The 16,671-nt window shown below is 47.0% G+C and overlaps 1 protein-coding gene across 3 annotated transcripts in view; it reads left to right on the forward strand.

The window, feature by feature from the left end:
• Positions 1-348: 348 nt before the first annotated feature.
• SPECC1 (sperm antigen with calponin homology and coiled-coil domains 1) overlaps positions 349-16,671 on the forward strand; it is a 226,925-nt gene continuing 210,602 nt past the window's right edge. The window contains exon 1 of one of the 3 annotated variants that reach the window (XM_047089716.1): positions 349-513. The gene's annotated coding sequence lies outside the window, so the exon portion shown is untranslated. The remainder of the gene's footprint in view (positions 514-16,671) is intronic. The other 2 variants (XM_047089717.1, XM_047089718.1) reach the window with 2 other exon arrangements.

The following is a 16,671-nucleotide window of genomic DNA, read 5'->3' on the forward strand; positions in this document are numbered from 1 at the left end:
CTCACCTTTGAAGACAGCCTGGGTTGTTTTTTTTTTTTTTTTTTTTTTTTTTTTTCTGTTTGATTATCTCGGGGAAACAGCCAGAAATTTGTCAGCCTATATCTTTGTGTGTGTGTGTGTGTGTGTGTGTGTGTGTGTGTGTGTGTGCCTATATCTTTAAATCATTATGTTTTTGAGAGGTACAAAGTAAGTATTCAGGAACCAGTAGGATAGAAATGATTTTGCACTCTGTGTGTGTATGAGAGTCAGAGAGAGAGAGAGAGAAAAGGGAGAGAGATTGTGAGAGACAGAGGGAGGGAGGGAGAGGGAGAGGGAGAGGGGAGAGGCCGTCAGAAGCCCTGGAGAGCAGAGAACCGCCTGCTTCCTGAGTGAAGCATTGCTCAAATGCTCACTGCCCGGGCCCCTTGAGTGTGGTTTTCCTCCCTGGCCAGCACCAGACCCCAGAATAGTGCGGCTGGCTTGCTGATTGAGGTCAGCAGCTCCCAGGAGGCGCGAGAAGCGAGAGCCTTTGCAGTAAGTACAGAGTTGGTTATTATTTAAGATGGGGCTGGAAAATCTTAGAAGGATAGCTGTATCTGGGGGAAGAGGTTCTTCTGCCTTAGGTATAATGTCTAACACACCCAGTGAATCCTGATATAACGAAGGCGTGATTAATACATTTTTTGGTGATTCATGGGCTAGGTAACTTAATGCTACATACCTGCTTCTTTGAGCTAAAAACGAATTTGAAAACTCATCTTCTGACATCTTGAAAAAATAGACTTTTTTCGCTGCCTGTCACGTTTTTCATCTTGCAAAGTGAGGATGATTAGTGCTGACTTTAAGTTAATGTGTAGAGTTTTTTGGGAAAAGAAACCCTCTCTGTGGGTACTAATTACTAGCAGTGTGGCGATCTCTTTTCACAACCAAGGTGAATAGGGCTACTTCTGTGCATTCTTGTCACTAATGTGGGAAGTCCTGTGGAGAGAAGCACCCACTTGACTGGTTCTTAGCCCCCCGGAAGGTTCTAGAGCCTTCTCCCCATGAAGATGAGCACTGTGGAGGGCGCCCTCCCATCTTGCAGAGGGCCTGATAATGTCCCAGTGCTTAATATCTGAGCCAGACATTGTGCTTACCAGGCCTAGAAGGCAGAACTTCAAAGATATGACAAAGACAGAGGCTTTTCTAGGAAGTTACTTATTATATGGTTTCTGTTTAGACAGTATTTTGCACTAACCCCCCCCCCCCCGCCCCCCATCACTCCTGGCCCCGCCCCAGCCCCGGCCAAAGCACAGGCTACTTTGAAACATCTCTTCACCACTGTATTTTCTAGAAATGAAGTTTTTAGGGTTCCCCCCCCTCCTTTTCCCACTGAGCCCAATTTCTGAGCTAAAATATTGAGCTCAGTCATGCAGGAAGTTGACATTTTAAGTTTACTCAAACAATGTGATTTTTCCCTGTCATTAGAACAGAAAAGTAAAAAAGACACACGTTCTCTGCTTCTACTACAGGACTCCCCAACATGGCTCGGTTTTTGTTCCTTTCCAACTGAGCTCCACGGACTATATATTTTTACATGGTTCTGGTTGTGAGTAGAGGTTTCATTTCCTTTAATCTTCCCTTCACCACGTGGGTTTACATGTAAGTGTCGTCTGAGCAGCAGTCTGAGCAGGAAAAAGCCGCAGAAGCAGAGGGAGTACGAAATTAACCGTACTAAACTTCCAAATGAAAATAGACCCCGCCTGTGAAATAGCTTCCTCATTTCAATGATTTTCCCCTGCAAACATGTTACCCTTTTTTTTTATATGATAAAAATAACATTTCTGAGTGCTTACGTGTGCGAGGTACGGCAGTCAAGTTCTTCCCAAGTATCGTCTCATCCGATTCTCAAAACACTCCCGTGAGATGGCTACATTTACGATCTTCATTGTTACAGGCAAGGAAACTGAGGCATAGAAAGGTTTTGTAACTGGGGCGAGGTCAGAATGACTGGTGGGTGGAAGAGGTACAGCCAGGACTGGGACTCGGTCCTTCTAAATCCATAGTAAATTTAGAAATTAGAGAAACTCATGACTCAATCCCACACCCTGAAACAACTTAAAATTTCTATATTTCTTTGTAGTTGTACCACTAGATATTATAGCATAGGGTTTTTAAAATGTTATTCGTTTCAAAATTATTTTTAAGGGGTATAATGTTCTAGTAGGTGATTGTTCCATAAATTACTTAACTATTCCCTGTTCTTAAAAATTGGGTTGCTTTTCTCTTTTTCTTTCTTTCTTTCTTTCTTTCTTTCTTTCTTTCTTTCTTCCTTCCTTCCTTCCTTCCTTCCTTCCTTCCTTCCTTCCTTCCTCCCTCCCTCCCTCCCTCCCTCCCCCCCCCTCTTTCTTTCTTTCTTTCCGTTTTCTTGCTGTAATGAATAATGCTTTAGGGGTGCCTGGATGGCTCGGTCAGTAGAGCTCGCAACTCTTGATCCCGAGGTTGTGAGTTCAAGCCCCAGGTTGAGGGTACAGATTACTTAAAAATAAAATCTTAAAAACAAAACAAAAAAACCCAATACTTCAGTAACTATCTTGGCCATGTGATTTTCCCCAGGTTTCTGGATCATATCTGTAGAATTGATGCCCAGACATAGGATTATTAGGTAAACGGGCATGAACATTTATTTTAATGATGCTTGGTGTATGTTACTCATAACTTTGTATCAGCACTCTGTGTGAGAGTGCCCGTTTGATTTCACGCATTCCATCAAGGACAATATCATTTAAAAAATAGGCAAAACAGAGGCCCTTTGTAATGTTGCATTTCTTTTAACATAATTAGGCTGAATGGTTTTTTCACGTGTTTGTTTATAAGTTGTACTTTCTGTTTTGCTCATCTGTTTTGCTTCATTTTTTGTTTTGCTGATTTACATAGGTTTTTGATAAGACTTATTCACCATAATTTTGGCAGTTCTTTTCCCCAGACTATTTGGTTACTTTTTAAAAATGAATTTTAAAAAAATGTAGCCATTTAACGTTTTTACATAGTCCAAACTGTCCGTTTTTCCCCCGGATTCTTCTTACTTTAGAGATGTTATCCTCTTTTAAAGGATTTTTTTTTTCCTTCTAGTTTTTACTTTGGTGGATGATGTGAAAAGTGGATTTAGACTGACTTAAAATAGTGCCAGTGTTTCCACTATCATTTATGATAAATCTTTGTGTTCTCTAGTATTTTATAGTTTTGTCTTTTCATGCCTTAAGCTTTTTAAAAAGATTTTTCTATATTATCTGTTTTATTTATAGTTGCTGTTTCTGTGCCATTATCACATTGTATTAATTACCGTTGCTTTTGTGATATATAGAGAGGATAAGTTGTGTGGAGTCCAAATGAAGTATTAAGGGTGTGGGCTCAGGAGGCAGGCGCTGAGTCCTAACTTATGTGTCCCTCAGTCTTACTTGTAAAATGGGGATAGTGATAGGTAGTGTGTACTCCATGGGTTGTTGGGGTGAGGAAATAAAAGGTAAATTAAAGAAAACCACTGGAAACACTAATTGATGTGTATAGATACGTATAGAAAGTATTTGAGGCATACATATATGTATTTTATGTACACAAAGATATATTATATCTTCTTCTTATATAGAGACAAATGTGTCATTCTTTTCCTATATGGCTTAAGACAAACTTTCATGTAATCTTGGGAGACAGAGAAAGAACGTTCGACTCTCTATACGTTAAGGAACTGTTACACTGAAAGACGGGCAAGTGACAGAGTGATATATGCAACACACATACCACAGAGGATTACTACCCATTATAAATAAAGAATTCCCAGGGGTGCCTGTGTGGCTCAGTTGGTTAAACGTCCAACTTTGGCTCAGGTCGTAATTTCGCAGTTCATGAGTTTGAGCCCCACATTGGGCTCTCTGCTGTCAGTGCAGAGCTTCCTTCAGATCCTCTGTCTCCCTCTCTCTCTGCCCCTTCCCTGCTCTTACGTGCACACATATGCTTTTTCTCACTCTCTTAAAATAAATATAAAAAAAAAATAAATAAATAAACATTAAAAAAAAAAGAATTCCTAGGGGCGCCTGGGTGGCGCAGTCGGTTAAGCGTCCGACTTCAGCCAGGTCACGATCTCGCGGTCCGTGAGTTTGAGCCCCGCGTCGGGCTCTGGGCTGATGGCTCAGAGCCTGGAGCCCGTTTCCGATTCTGTGTCTCCCTCTCTCTCTGCCCCTCCCCCGTTCATGCTCTGTCTCTCTCTGTCCCAAAAATAAATAAACGTTGAAAAAAGAATTCCTACAGATCAACTGGAGAAAGACAAATACATAAAGAAAACATGGGCAAGGACAATTTGTAAATAGGCAAATTATATTTATTTTTATAAACAAGCAATTCACAGAAGAAGAAATACAGTTGACCAGTAAACATATAATGTTCAACCTCAATAAGAATCATGGAAACACAGGGGCACCTGGGTGGCTCAGTCAGTTAAGCGACCGACTCTTGGTTTCAGCTTAGGTCATGATCTCATGGTTTCATGAGTTCAAGCCCTGCCTCGGGCTCTGTGATGACAGTGCAGAACCTGCTTGGGATTCTGTCTCCCTCTCTCTCTGCCCCTCCCCCACTCAGGCTGTCTCTCAAAATAAATAAGTAAACCTTAAAAAAAAAAAAGAATCATGGAAACACAAATTCGAATACTATGCAATATTTCCCCTGTGACAGATTGGCAAAAGTTGAAAACAGAGCATCCAGCATCAAAGAGAACATATGGAGATGGGCATAGGCAATCAAATACAAGGAACAAGAACTAATAAAGCTTTTTGTACAATTTTACCAAATTACCAAAGTGTAAAATAACCTTTACTGTATCTCAGAAAAATACGGTACGTGTTTTCAAGTAAACATATACAGTATAATCATATCTACCTGTAAAATTTCATTATTTATAGTAAGAGATCTAAACTCCCTAATTTTATTTGCATGTATATAAAAATTCATCTTAAAAAAGTAGTCGATATATAATATCAAGCTGCTTGCTATGGGAAGTAGAATTAAGGGCAAGGTCTCTCTCACCTTCTGCTACATACATTTCTATGTTTGAACTCTTCTATAAATCTGTGCCTATTAAAAAAATTTTTTTTAATGTTTATTTTTGAGAGAGACAGAATGTGAGTGGGGGAGTGGCAGAGTGAGAGGGGGAGACACAGAATCCAAAGCAGGCTCCAGACTCTGAGCTGTCAGCACAGAGCCTGACATGGGGTTCAAACTCACAAACCATGAGATCATGACCTGAGCTGAAGACAGATGCTTAACATACTGAGCCACCCAGGCGCCCCTGTATTTGTCTCTTATTTGTGCAAAATAGATAGATAGGTAGATAGATAAATAGATAGATAGACAGGCATTTTTCCAGGCCCATAGGCAAAATTTTAGGGAGCAGAACCCCAGGTATAGAGGCCTACAGTTGGGAAAGTACACGACAAATTTTAGGAAGAGTGAACATTTGAGTGGCAGTGTTTTCACATTCTTTACAGGTTTTAACTTATGTTTTAGGAAAAGAAGCAAGGAACTTGTTGAGAAAACTCAACCCAAGAGGCACAGAGGGAAAGGTGCTTCATTGACGAGTTCTGACCTCTAAGCAGCTCCCGTTGTGTCCCATCCCTATTTTCACGCTGTGTTCAGGGGGTCCCCACTTGGGTGGCTCATAGACCCCAGCCCCGACACACCATGCCTCTCTCCTTCCTTTCATCTGTGTTCCTTATCGCTGTTTTAAAAAGGTTCATCCAACCTTCATGATGGCCATTCATCCAGATATTTGCCCGGCAGATACCCCATGCCTGGTCCCAGCCAGGCAGTGCTCTAGGCCCCGCAGAGACCAGGGCGAGCCAGAGAGGGACGGTGCCAGCCCCGTGGGAGCAGCAAACCCACTAGCCAATTACTCATCACAGATCATGAGCCTTGCTATGAAGCTACCAAATAAGGAGAATAATAGATGAGAGGCCCATTTACATGGGTGCCCAGGAGGGGGCGAGTAGAGGGAGGCTGGTCTAAGAAAAGCACAGGTGGGGACCCCTCCCAACCCCCCCCATGGCCCCCCCCCCCCCACATCCAACCATTAGGAACCTAATGGTTCTTCTCTCACATTCCGTCCCTTTCTTGCCATTCCTCCTGCCATTTCTTCATTCCTTTCCCTGGGACCACCGCTTCCCAGATTTTAGTCACTCAGATTTTCTCTTTCCACAGCTTTTCTTATTAAATTTCCTAAAACTGCCATCGTTAACAGATTTTAAAAGGAAACTTGTTGACTCACCGTGAGTGAGAAACAATGAAAATGAAATAATGCCAAATTCAAAAATCAACAATAAAAAATTTACCAGGAACGAATGCAGAACTCTGTCACCTGGTCTCTAAGGCCTGCGAGGTCGCCTTGATCACAGGGATGCTATTTCTGGAAGGAACCGTATTAGGTTTAGATATTTAGCCAGTAGAAAGTGACTCTTGTCTATGATGACTTTGTTAGCCAGTAGAATTCAGGACAAGGACACTGCAAGAGAGAGAGAGAGGTGGGGGGGAGGCGGTTAGAGAGAGAGAGAGAGAAAGAAAGAGAGAAAGAGGAGACTGAAGAGCAGTTATTTATTTTACGGTGACAAGAGTGAGGTAAGCCGGGGACATGTGACAGCCAGGGAGGCGGAGGGTCCCTCTGAGACAGGCCTGGGAGCCCGGAGAGCCCTGAGAGCCACACCTGGTGCTGCAGTAAGGAGTCTTCTCTAATGACAAGAGCCCAAGTAGTCACCCTCTGGGGAGAGTCAGGGCAGTCGCTGGGGAGGATTTATGCAGGAGATAAAGGACGGGATCCTGGGAGGATGGTCTGGGTTGTAAACAAAAATCTTTATTGAGCCTGGGGGCTGGAGAACTTTCCAGCACCTACTGCCTGTGGGGACCCGTTCTTGGTCTCACTGATGAGCTTAAGGGTTTCCAGAGTTCCGGCTTCTCCTCTGCTACCTGGAGCCCTCCTTTCACGGCAGGAGCCCACGCCAGGAAGTGCTCAGTGGCTTTTGTGACTAGACTTAGGCTGCTGAGCAGCTGGTGAGGGTGGGGGGGGGGCACCTGACTGGTGAGGGAAGTGAGGGTCCCCCTCCTGTCCCTGCTCTCCACCCTGTCTCCTGCTCAGGTCATCCCTGCAGCCACAGGGTCTTAGAGTCCCTCACACTCGTTTCCCACCTCCTGTCAACTCCTTCCCACCTCCTTGCCTGGCTGCTTCCTCTGCCTGTGGATGTTCTCTGCCCCTTTGCACCTAGTTAATGTTGGCTATCCTGGAATTGTCTTTGCCTCATGGAGCCTGCTCAGGCTGTCCTCCCTGGCTTGGCCATACCTCCCCCCCCCCCCCCCCAAGTAAGCTCTCTTCAGCAGTGTCACAGTTGAGATCTTTTGTGATCTCATTGAGACTATATGGTAGCCTCCTCCCCCCCCCCCCAACTCGGGACCACGATCCCCCCATGAGCAGAGATTATGTTGGTGTTCGCTCGTCCCTGTGCTGGTGCCTCCCTGAGACCTACAGCAGGTGCTCCGCAAGGGTTTGTTGAGGGAACAAAGGAATGAATAGTCCCCAGCTGTTTGCTTGTGCAAACAAGTGAATTCACACTCGTCCTTTTGGGCCTGACTTTGCTATTCCAGTGCAGTGAAGGGCAGGGAATGACAGAATCTGACCTGCGTTTTAAAAGGAGAGCTGTGGGTAGGGATGAGTGAAGGTCGGAGGAGGACCCAGGGGTATGTCGTGAAAGTACAGCCAAGGGCACATGGCCATTCTGGTTGGCAGGATCCCATTGTTTGTTGCCCTGATCAATGCTCTGCCTTTTCACAAAAGAGACACAGTTCAGTCCTATGTGTCACACGTTAAAATACATATAGAACTTTTTTTCTCCAATTTTTTATGTTTATTTATTTTTGAGAGAGAGAGACAGACACACACACACACACACACACACACACACACACACAGAGTGCAAGTGGGGGAGGGGCAGAGAGAGAGGGAGACACAGCATCCGAAGCAGGCTCCAGGCTCCGAGCTCTCAGCACAGAGCCCGACACGGGGCTCGAACCCACGAACCATGAGACCACGACCTGAGCCGAAGTCGGCGCTTAACCGACCGAGCCACCCGGGCGCCCCTAGAACTTTTAAATTAACAAATGTTTGCTGTCCCCAAAAGCCGCCACAGCAGCCCCATGGCTCATACGCACTAGTGTGGGACACACAGTGGCCTTGGCTTCCAGCCCTGCCCGGCCTGCTGCCGCTTTCAGCCAGACACCGGTCACACCGGGCCGAGACGCACCAGCCTGCAGAGGAAAGGCTGGCCGCCTTCACCTGGCTTTTGGGACCTCCACAGTCTCATTGGTCTCAGGGCCGTTTTGCTCTACTTGCTACAGCGTTCATCCACTGCTGACAAACCAGACCATTCCAGGGCACGCACCCCGTAACCGTGCCTCCCCTGCCTCTGGGTGTGCTTCTCACCTGGAAGGTCCTTTCTGCCATAAAGCACCGCAGAGTGGGGGCTTAAACGCAGACGTTAATTTCCTCACCGTTCTGGAGGCTAGAAGTCTGAGATCCAGGTGTTGGCCCGGTGGGTTCCTTCTGAGGCCTCCCCTCCTTGGCTTGTGGACGGCCATCTTCGGCCTGTGTCCTCACGTGGTCTTCCCTCTGTGCACCACTGTGTCCCAACTCCCCGCTCTTGTGAGGACACCAGCCGTTGGGTGTAGGGCCCACCCCAGTGACCTCATTTTACCTAGTTTCAGGCCCTGTCTCCAAACGTAGTCACATTATGAGGTACTCCGGGGGTTAGGACTTCAACATATGAATTGGAGGACACCGTTCAGTGCATAACAAGAGTCTAACTTAAATACCACTTTGTCCCCAAGCATCTTCCCTTCTCATGCATCATAGCCCTTCAGCAGACTTCTAACACCCTGTCCTTTGGTATTCAGTCAGGCAGGCAGGCAAGCAGGCAGTCATTAGAAATACCCAGAAACAGGGGCGCCGGGGTGGCTCAGTCGGTTAAGTGCCCGACTCTTGATTTTGGCTCAGGTCGTGATCTCATGGTTCCTGAGTTCCAGCCCCATGTTGGGTTCTGCACTGATAGCACGGAACCTGCTTGGGTTTCTGTCTCCCTCCCTCTCTCTCTCTGCCTCCCCAAATAAAGAAAAAAGAAAAAAAAAGAGAAATACCCAGAGATACTTACTTACTTACTTACTTACTGAGCTCCTTCTGTGTGCCAGAGATCTGCTTGACGCTGGCTATCCAGAGGTGAAAAATATGGTACCCACCCGAATGCTCAGTGGGGAGACGGACAAACCAAGGGTAGCAACTGTGATGCAGTGTGGCAGATGCCAACATTTGGAGGAGGGGTGTCCCACCCAGTGCCGGATCAGAGCCAGCAGAAAGCTTGCTAGGTCAGGGGATGTTTCGGCTGAGCCTTGAAGGGTGGATGGGAGTGGACAGGCTGAGGGAGCAGGGAGAGTGTTGCACCCAGAAGGGATGGCATGTGCGAAGGCCCGGACTTGCCAGGGGTCACAGCGCCTTCGAGGAGCTCCCGTTGTGGGAATAGGTGCCTGCAGTGGGCCTGCGCGAGAATGGTAAGAGGTGGGGCTTGGGGTGAGTGTGAGGGTACAAGAAGCCTGGCATGTGGAATTTGGGCTTTATCCTGAAAGGGGTGGTGGTGGGAGGGTTTGAGCAGGGGAGGGACTTGAGCGGGCTGCGTTTTAGAAAGCCTGCTAGCGGCACAGGGGCCGTGATCCTGACTCTAGGTAGGGAAACCAGCAGTAATTCTGATACCCATGAGGATGTGAAGTGTGGAAATAAGGAGCAGAGGAAGAGACCTTTAGCAGACCAAGTGACAGGACTCGGTGACTGGCCAGATATATAGGGGGCGAAGGACAGGGATAGGATCATCATTAGGTTCCTGGATTCCAAGTACCAATGAATGCTTCCATTTTGAATGGGCACTCTGTATTTTAAGTTTCTTTTTTTTTTTTTTTAAGTTTATTCATTTTGAGAGAGACAGCACGAGTGAGGGAGAGGCAGAGAGAAAGGGCGAGAGAGAAAATCCCAAGCAAGCTCTGTGCTGCCAGCACAGAGCCTGACACAGGGCTCGAACCCACGAAACTGTGGGATCATGACCTGAGCCGAAACCAAGAGTTGGATGCTTAACCAACTGAGCCACCCAGGTGCCCCTTGAATGTATACTCTGATGACTTTTGCTAAATGTATACATCCCTGGAACCACCACTCCAGTCAAGCTACGGAGCATTCCCATCACCCCTAAAACTCCCTTTGTGCCCCTTTACAGGAAGTCAGGTTCCCAGTGCCTGTCTGCCCCCTGGCCCTGGCCCCCAGCAAACACGGATCAGCTTTCTATCACTCCACCTTATTTTTGCTTCTTCTAGAATTTCAGATCAGTGGAACCATACACTCTGTAGTATTTGGTGTCTGGTTTCTTCCACTCAGCATAACGCTTCTGAGATTCATCCGTGTCCTATGTGTCAGCAGTTCACTCCTTTTTATTGACGGGTATGGACGTATTACAGTTTGATGATCCATATGCCTGTGCGTGTGTGCGTGCATGTGTGTGTGTGTGTGGTACCTCTAAACAGATACTCAAAGCCTGCATTTTTTTATTGGCTACCTGTAGGTGAGTCTTTGACCTTCTGACCATTTAGGCAGGTAAGTCCCAAGCTTGACTGATGAGTCACACTGGGAGTTTATTAAAAATTCAGAAGCAGCACTCACCCTTGATGGACTGAGTCAGGACCCCAGGCATGTGTGTTTTTAACCAGCCTTGATCAGCCAGGTAGGGGGACCAGGCGACTACCATACGAGTAGTAGTTGTGGAGGCATAACCTCCCTAGTCCTGTTTGCTTATCACTAAGAGGCCATCTAATCTGGACTCCTGGGTGATACTATTCTTTCCGGGTGCTGACCACACCAACTTTAGCTGCCACAGGTCACCCTGGCCATTGATTTTTTTCATTAATTCATCAAACAGAACATTTCCGAGCACTTACCACATATAAGGCATCGATCTAGACACTGTGCATAAATGCAAAAGTGACTCAAACTTGGCACTTAAAATTAGTTGGAGATACGTGATACGTACACAATCGTACAAGAAATGGTGAGAAATGTAAGAGATGCAGATAAGATGCTTGGCATTTACAGGCATAGCAAATCACTTCCAGCTTTTTGTGCATGTGGGGTGGTGGTAATCAAATACAGTTACAAGAAAAGGTAACATTTGCCCTGGGGCATGAAGGATGGATAAGATTTGTGTATAAGCGGGGGCAAAGGTGGGAAAGGCTGACCAGGCAAAGGGAACGCAAAGAAAACCAGAGAAAAGGCTGGGGGTGGGCAAGGCCTATGCTGCTGGGGGCCATGGAAGGCCAGCTTCACAGGAGCCTGGAAAGCATGAGTAGGGGAGGAGGAAATGAGGTTGGCAAGGTGGGCTTGGGCCAGTGCAAGGAGAGCCTTGGATTATATTCATTCAGCCCACTTGAGCTTTGACAAATGTGTGTGTAACCACTGCCACAATCAGGATTCACAACTTATGCCCAAAATTTCCTTGTACCTCTTTATAGTCAGTCCCTCTGATGTGTGTTTTCCGACACATTGAGCAGTTCACTCAGTTCTGACACCGTCTACCTGGAGAGAGTATCAGATCCCACATGTTAAGGCCCAGTCCCACAAGACTCCTCCCACTCCCTCTTCACCCCCAATTCAGGCCAGTCACAAGTCCAACCTGCTATAAATCGGAGGTTCCCACAACGCCCTCCTCAGGTTCAGTTAATTTGCTGGAGTGACTCACAGAACTCAGAAAAATACTTCCACCGGTTTCTTATAAAAGATATCATAAAGGCTACAGATGAGCAACTAGCTGGAGAGGAATGTAGGGTGAGGTCCCAAGCCCTGGTAACCACTGCTCTGTTTTCTGTCCTTATGGTCTTGCCTTTTTCAGAATGTCCTATAAATGGAATCCTATAATGTGTAGCCTTTTCAGTTTGGCCTCTTTCACTTAGCACAATGCACTTAAAATTCGTGCGTTGTTTTTGCACATCATTCAGCACGTGGACATACCACAGTGATATCCACTCACCTTCAAAGGACAGTCCGGTGGTTTCAAGTTTTCGCTTTTATGAACCAAGCCTATGAATCACGCTGTTACAAGCATTCCCATTACAAACGTTTATGTGAACTCGAGTGTCCATTTCTCTTGGATAAAGCCTGAGGAGTGGGATTACTGGGTTGTATTAGTGCAGGTTCAATTTTATAAGAAACAGCTACACTGTTGTGCAAAGATTCTATTCCGTTTTGCATTTCCACCGGCAATGAGTGAGAGTTCCCGTTGCTCCAAATCCCTGCACTCGATATTGTTTTATTTTATTTTATTTTCTAGCCGTTCTCCTAGGCGTGTAGTAGTATCTCCTTGTGGTTTCAATTTGCATTTACTTCACGACTAATGACGTGGAGCATCTTTTCATGTGCTCGTTTGCCATCCCGAGAATATCCTTGTTGGTAAAGTGTTGAATCTTTGACCATCTTTTACGGAGTTCAGTTACAGAGTTGCCGTTGAGTTGGGTGAGTTCTTTATAAATTCAGGAAGCAAGCCCTTTACCAGTTTCGTGTTTTCCAGATGCTTTTCTTCCGATCTGTGGCTCGTCTTTTTATGTTCTTCATAATGTCTTTTGAAGAGAAGTTTTAAATTGCAGTGAAGTCTAACTTATCATGTTTGTTTTTTTTTTAATGTTCTCTCTTATGGACCATGCTTTTGGTGTTACATGTGAGAGATCTTTGCCAAACTCAAGATCACAAAGATTTTCTCCTGTTTGCCTGTAGTATTTTTCTAGTTCTATTTGGGCTTCACATTTAGGTTGATGATTCGTCTTCAACTACCATTTCTTATGGACCAGACGCTGGGCCCAGAGCTGTGGGATCATGGAGGAATGAGAATGAGTTCTTTGGTCAAACGTCATCGAGGCTGGGAAGTTGGGGGGCAGGAGACAAGTCAGCAGAGTGTTAGGCTTTCATACGGGGTGTTGTGGATGCTCACTGAACTGGGGAAGCAGGACTGTTCCTGGACAAGGGGCAGGAAGCCGAGTTTTACAAGGACTTGTAGGAGTTAGGCAGCGATCAGGAATCAGACAGGGGTGGGAAGCCCGTTGTTCTGGGCGTGGAGTGGCCTTGGGGAGGCCTGAAGACTAAATGATCAGTCATTGGCTGTACTGGGTCTGAGCCCTAGGCACCTGGAAGGAGTGGGCCAGCAGGAAATGTGCCTTACCCTGAAACAAAGAGAAGGTGGGGGCAGCTTTACAACACGGCTCTTGCTCTGTATTTTTGAGGGACAGGGGACTGTCTCTCTTCACTGAAAGTCAGACTTGACTGTGTCACAAAGCCCACCCTGAGGGGGCAGCTGCAGGGCTGTTCCACATTTGTCTCCAGCTCCCACCCTGGAGCACAGAGCACAGAGCCGAGGCTATACTGCTGTTCCCTGTAGATTTTCTCCTGGGGACCGTGCAAGGGACACGTAATGACAAGGTAATCCCAGGGGCAGCCTGCAACATTATCCCTCATATTTGCGGCTATTGTATATATTTAAAACGCAATAGCAGAAACATTTCATGCTGGGGAAAGATAGAGCATATTCCAGGCACTGAATAAATTAACCCCACAAAGCACAGCAGTAGCTTTCATTAGCCAGCTGGCATTACAGGAAAATAGCTGAAGCCTGTGGCGTAGAAAAGAATATTTCAGGAATGCAAAAAACAAGAAATCAGCTGCGTTCAATGATTTAACTTAATCCAGGAACAATAAGGAAATCCAGTGGAATGACAGACTCTCACAGCCTGTGCGAAGGGACAGACTTTGCCCGTTACTCAGAGGGGGGGTCCACCGTGACCCTGGGGCAACCAGGGTGACTGTGCGGGCAAGAATCAGCTCCCTGACCCTTCTGAACCTGTACAAGCTCCAGGAAAGTTCTGTCTTTCCCCCTCGTTTCTTTTTTTCAATTTATTGATTGATTGATTTTTGAGAGACAGATGGTCCAAACAAGGGAGGGACAGAGAGAGAGGGGGACCAAGGATCCCGAGCACTGTCAGCACACAGCCCCATGCGGGGCTCGAACCTATGACCTGAGCTGAAACCAAGAGTCGGACGCTTAACCTACTGAGCCACCCAGGTACCGCTCCTTCCCTCATTTCTTTCCGGTGGTCCCAGGAGTGAACACAACCGGCTAATAGCCTCAGGTGCTTCGAAGCTCTCCCTTCTCCCTCCCCTGCCCCTGCCAGGGCACTTTCCGGGATGCCTGTTGTATCCCACCATGTTTTTTGTTTTTGTTTTTGTTTTTGTTTTTTGTGGCTGGGAGGTGCCAGAGAACCGGGTATTCAAGACATCTCCAAAGACCCTAGACAGTGGGAGAGAAACCTCAGAGTTTCTTGAATTTCCTCAGATTTCAGTGTTACTTTGATGGTCCAACTCCTGCCTGTCTCCCTCATCCCCACGGGCCCTTCAGTTCCTCAGACAGTCAGGGGCCCTCGCTCACCAGCCTCCTGACCTACCACACCTGCTGACCCACAGCATTCAACGTGGTTGGGATCCAGTCGAGACCCTGCTATTCTGAACTCTTCGAGCTCTCGTGACTTAGGGCCACCTTTTCAGAATAATGTCGTCATCATAAAAGACCCACATCAACCTGACGGGCGTCCTTTGTGAGTCTGTCAGCAACCACAAGACTCTGAAGGTGCCACGTCCGGGAAGAATACCATCGTTGATCAAGAAGCAAGAGAGAAACCAGATCCAAGGCCAAGGTCAAAATTTACTTCTTTCTTTTTTTTTTTTAATCGGTCATCTCCCCCAACCCTGCCCAACACAAATGCACACTGACAGAAACTAGTCGAGACAATGTGGGCCCTTGTCAGGTGAACCCCTCCCTTGGCCTCCCGAGGGCACCCCGTGCCTGACGCGAGACGCAGATGAGTGAAGAAAAACCAGCAGAGGTGAACACACATCTTCAGGGGGAAGAGAAATGCCGTAGTCATGATTAAAGCATCTAAGGGGAAATGAGCCACTTGGGGAAGTCCCGCCGCATAACTCGTGGGCCCCGCTGGCTGGGGAGCTCGCGGCTGCCATGGCGGGCACAGCTCCCAGCCAGCGCTCTGGCCTCTGATCACAAGTGGGGCGCGGGTGGGGTTCTCCTCCCACAACTCTTGAATCGGTAAACCACTTTCTTAGCAAGGGAACTTGAAGGATGGCCCTCTGTGGTTTCTCTTGGGGAGTCTCACTTGCGATGCACTGCATGGCGCGTGGAGGCCGCCCCCGCAGATGATGCCAGCTTCCTGCCGGCTGACGTTTCTCTTGGGCAGGAGGCCAGCGTGGCTAAAGTACAGTGAGCAAAGGTGGGGGGGGGGTGGGTGTGATGAGGGGGCCTACCTGTCCACAGGTGGAGGGGGGCCGCCGTCACACAAGGTCCCTATTTGGCACCTATGCTCAGCAGTGCCGGGGGAAGGATTTGTGCCCTCCCTCCTGGGTCTTGGTAGGGCAGGTGCACTGAAGCTTGTTGGTGGAGGGCACAGGGGTTCCGCCGGGTGGGTGGGTCAGTGAGCCCTGCCGTCCTTGCATTGTTTCTAGAGGAAGTAGAACAGAATGAGTCAGAACTGGCTTCCCTGTTGCCTTGGAAGCTGTGTCACTGACATCACGGGGCTTTGCCCCTTGTCCCACCCGACTTAGGGGCCCCATTTACGAACAAAGACACAAAAAAAACGTTGGCTAAAAGACAAAGACACGTAGACTTGCGCCTTTAAATTACTGGGTCCCTCAGTCTGTGGTTATCACCAGCTGCCACTAAGCATCTACGTAGTTTCATTTATTTTTATGTTTCAATGAAGACATCTGAAATCTTAAACCATAAACGTGGAAAAGTATCATTTGCTATTACTGTGAAACTAAGATGCGTACCCAAAATTTAAGCAGCCACCCTTCAGGAACAAGCCCAGGAAACAAAATGAAGCAATAGGTGATTTTAGAGGTTTGGTACCACATGATTTTAGGAACCATTTCCCCAAGCATGTTATAAGTTAATGAGATGAATTTTTATAATGCGAACGCTTAAACGTCAACACGAATGTTATTTTCAAGGTAATAATGCCGGAAGGCACCCTATCCATGTCGACGGGGTTTTCATCCTGAAATCCAGTTTGGGGATTGGCTTTTTTCCCCCCAGTTGTTGAAAGACATTTTAAGTCTCACGGGAGAAAGACTGGGATGGCTTTATAGATCTGTTTTGTATCTGCCCACGAATTCCACCTGTGCTCAGTGATGATACCCATTTGTAGAGGCTCGCGCTGCCTCACGAGGGAGGGGCGGGAAGATACTTGCGCACATTTCTTCAGCGAGAGGCGGAAGCTAAATATGCATTTTAGCAAATGTTTCTTGAGCACCTACAATGTGCTGCCCCAGTGTAGATGCTGCAGACACCATGACGCCCAAAGACGGTAAGGCCCTGCTGTCACAGGGCATCCGTGGTGGCAGAGGGAGGCAGGTAATCAATGACGGTGGTAGTCTTAGTTTGGTGATGAAGGCTCTGAAGAAATGAACAGGAAATTGTGGGGTGGAGTGGGAGAGCTACTCAAAAGAACAGGAGGAAAACACCTCTTAAGAGGGAGTGCTCCTGG

This window comes from Lynx rufus, unplaced genomic scaffold, assembly GCF_022079265.1.
Source record: "Lynx rufus isolate CCGP_SWC_20201006 ecotype Redwood Valley unplaced genomic scaffold, mLynRuf1.p SCAF_28, whole genome shotgun sequence".
NCBI lineage: Eukaryota > Metazoa > Chordata > Mammalia > Carnivora > Felidae > Lynx > Lynx rufus.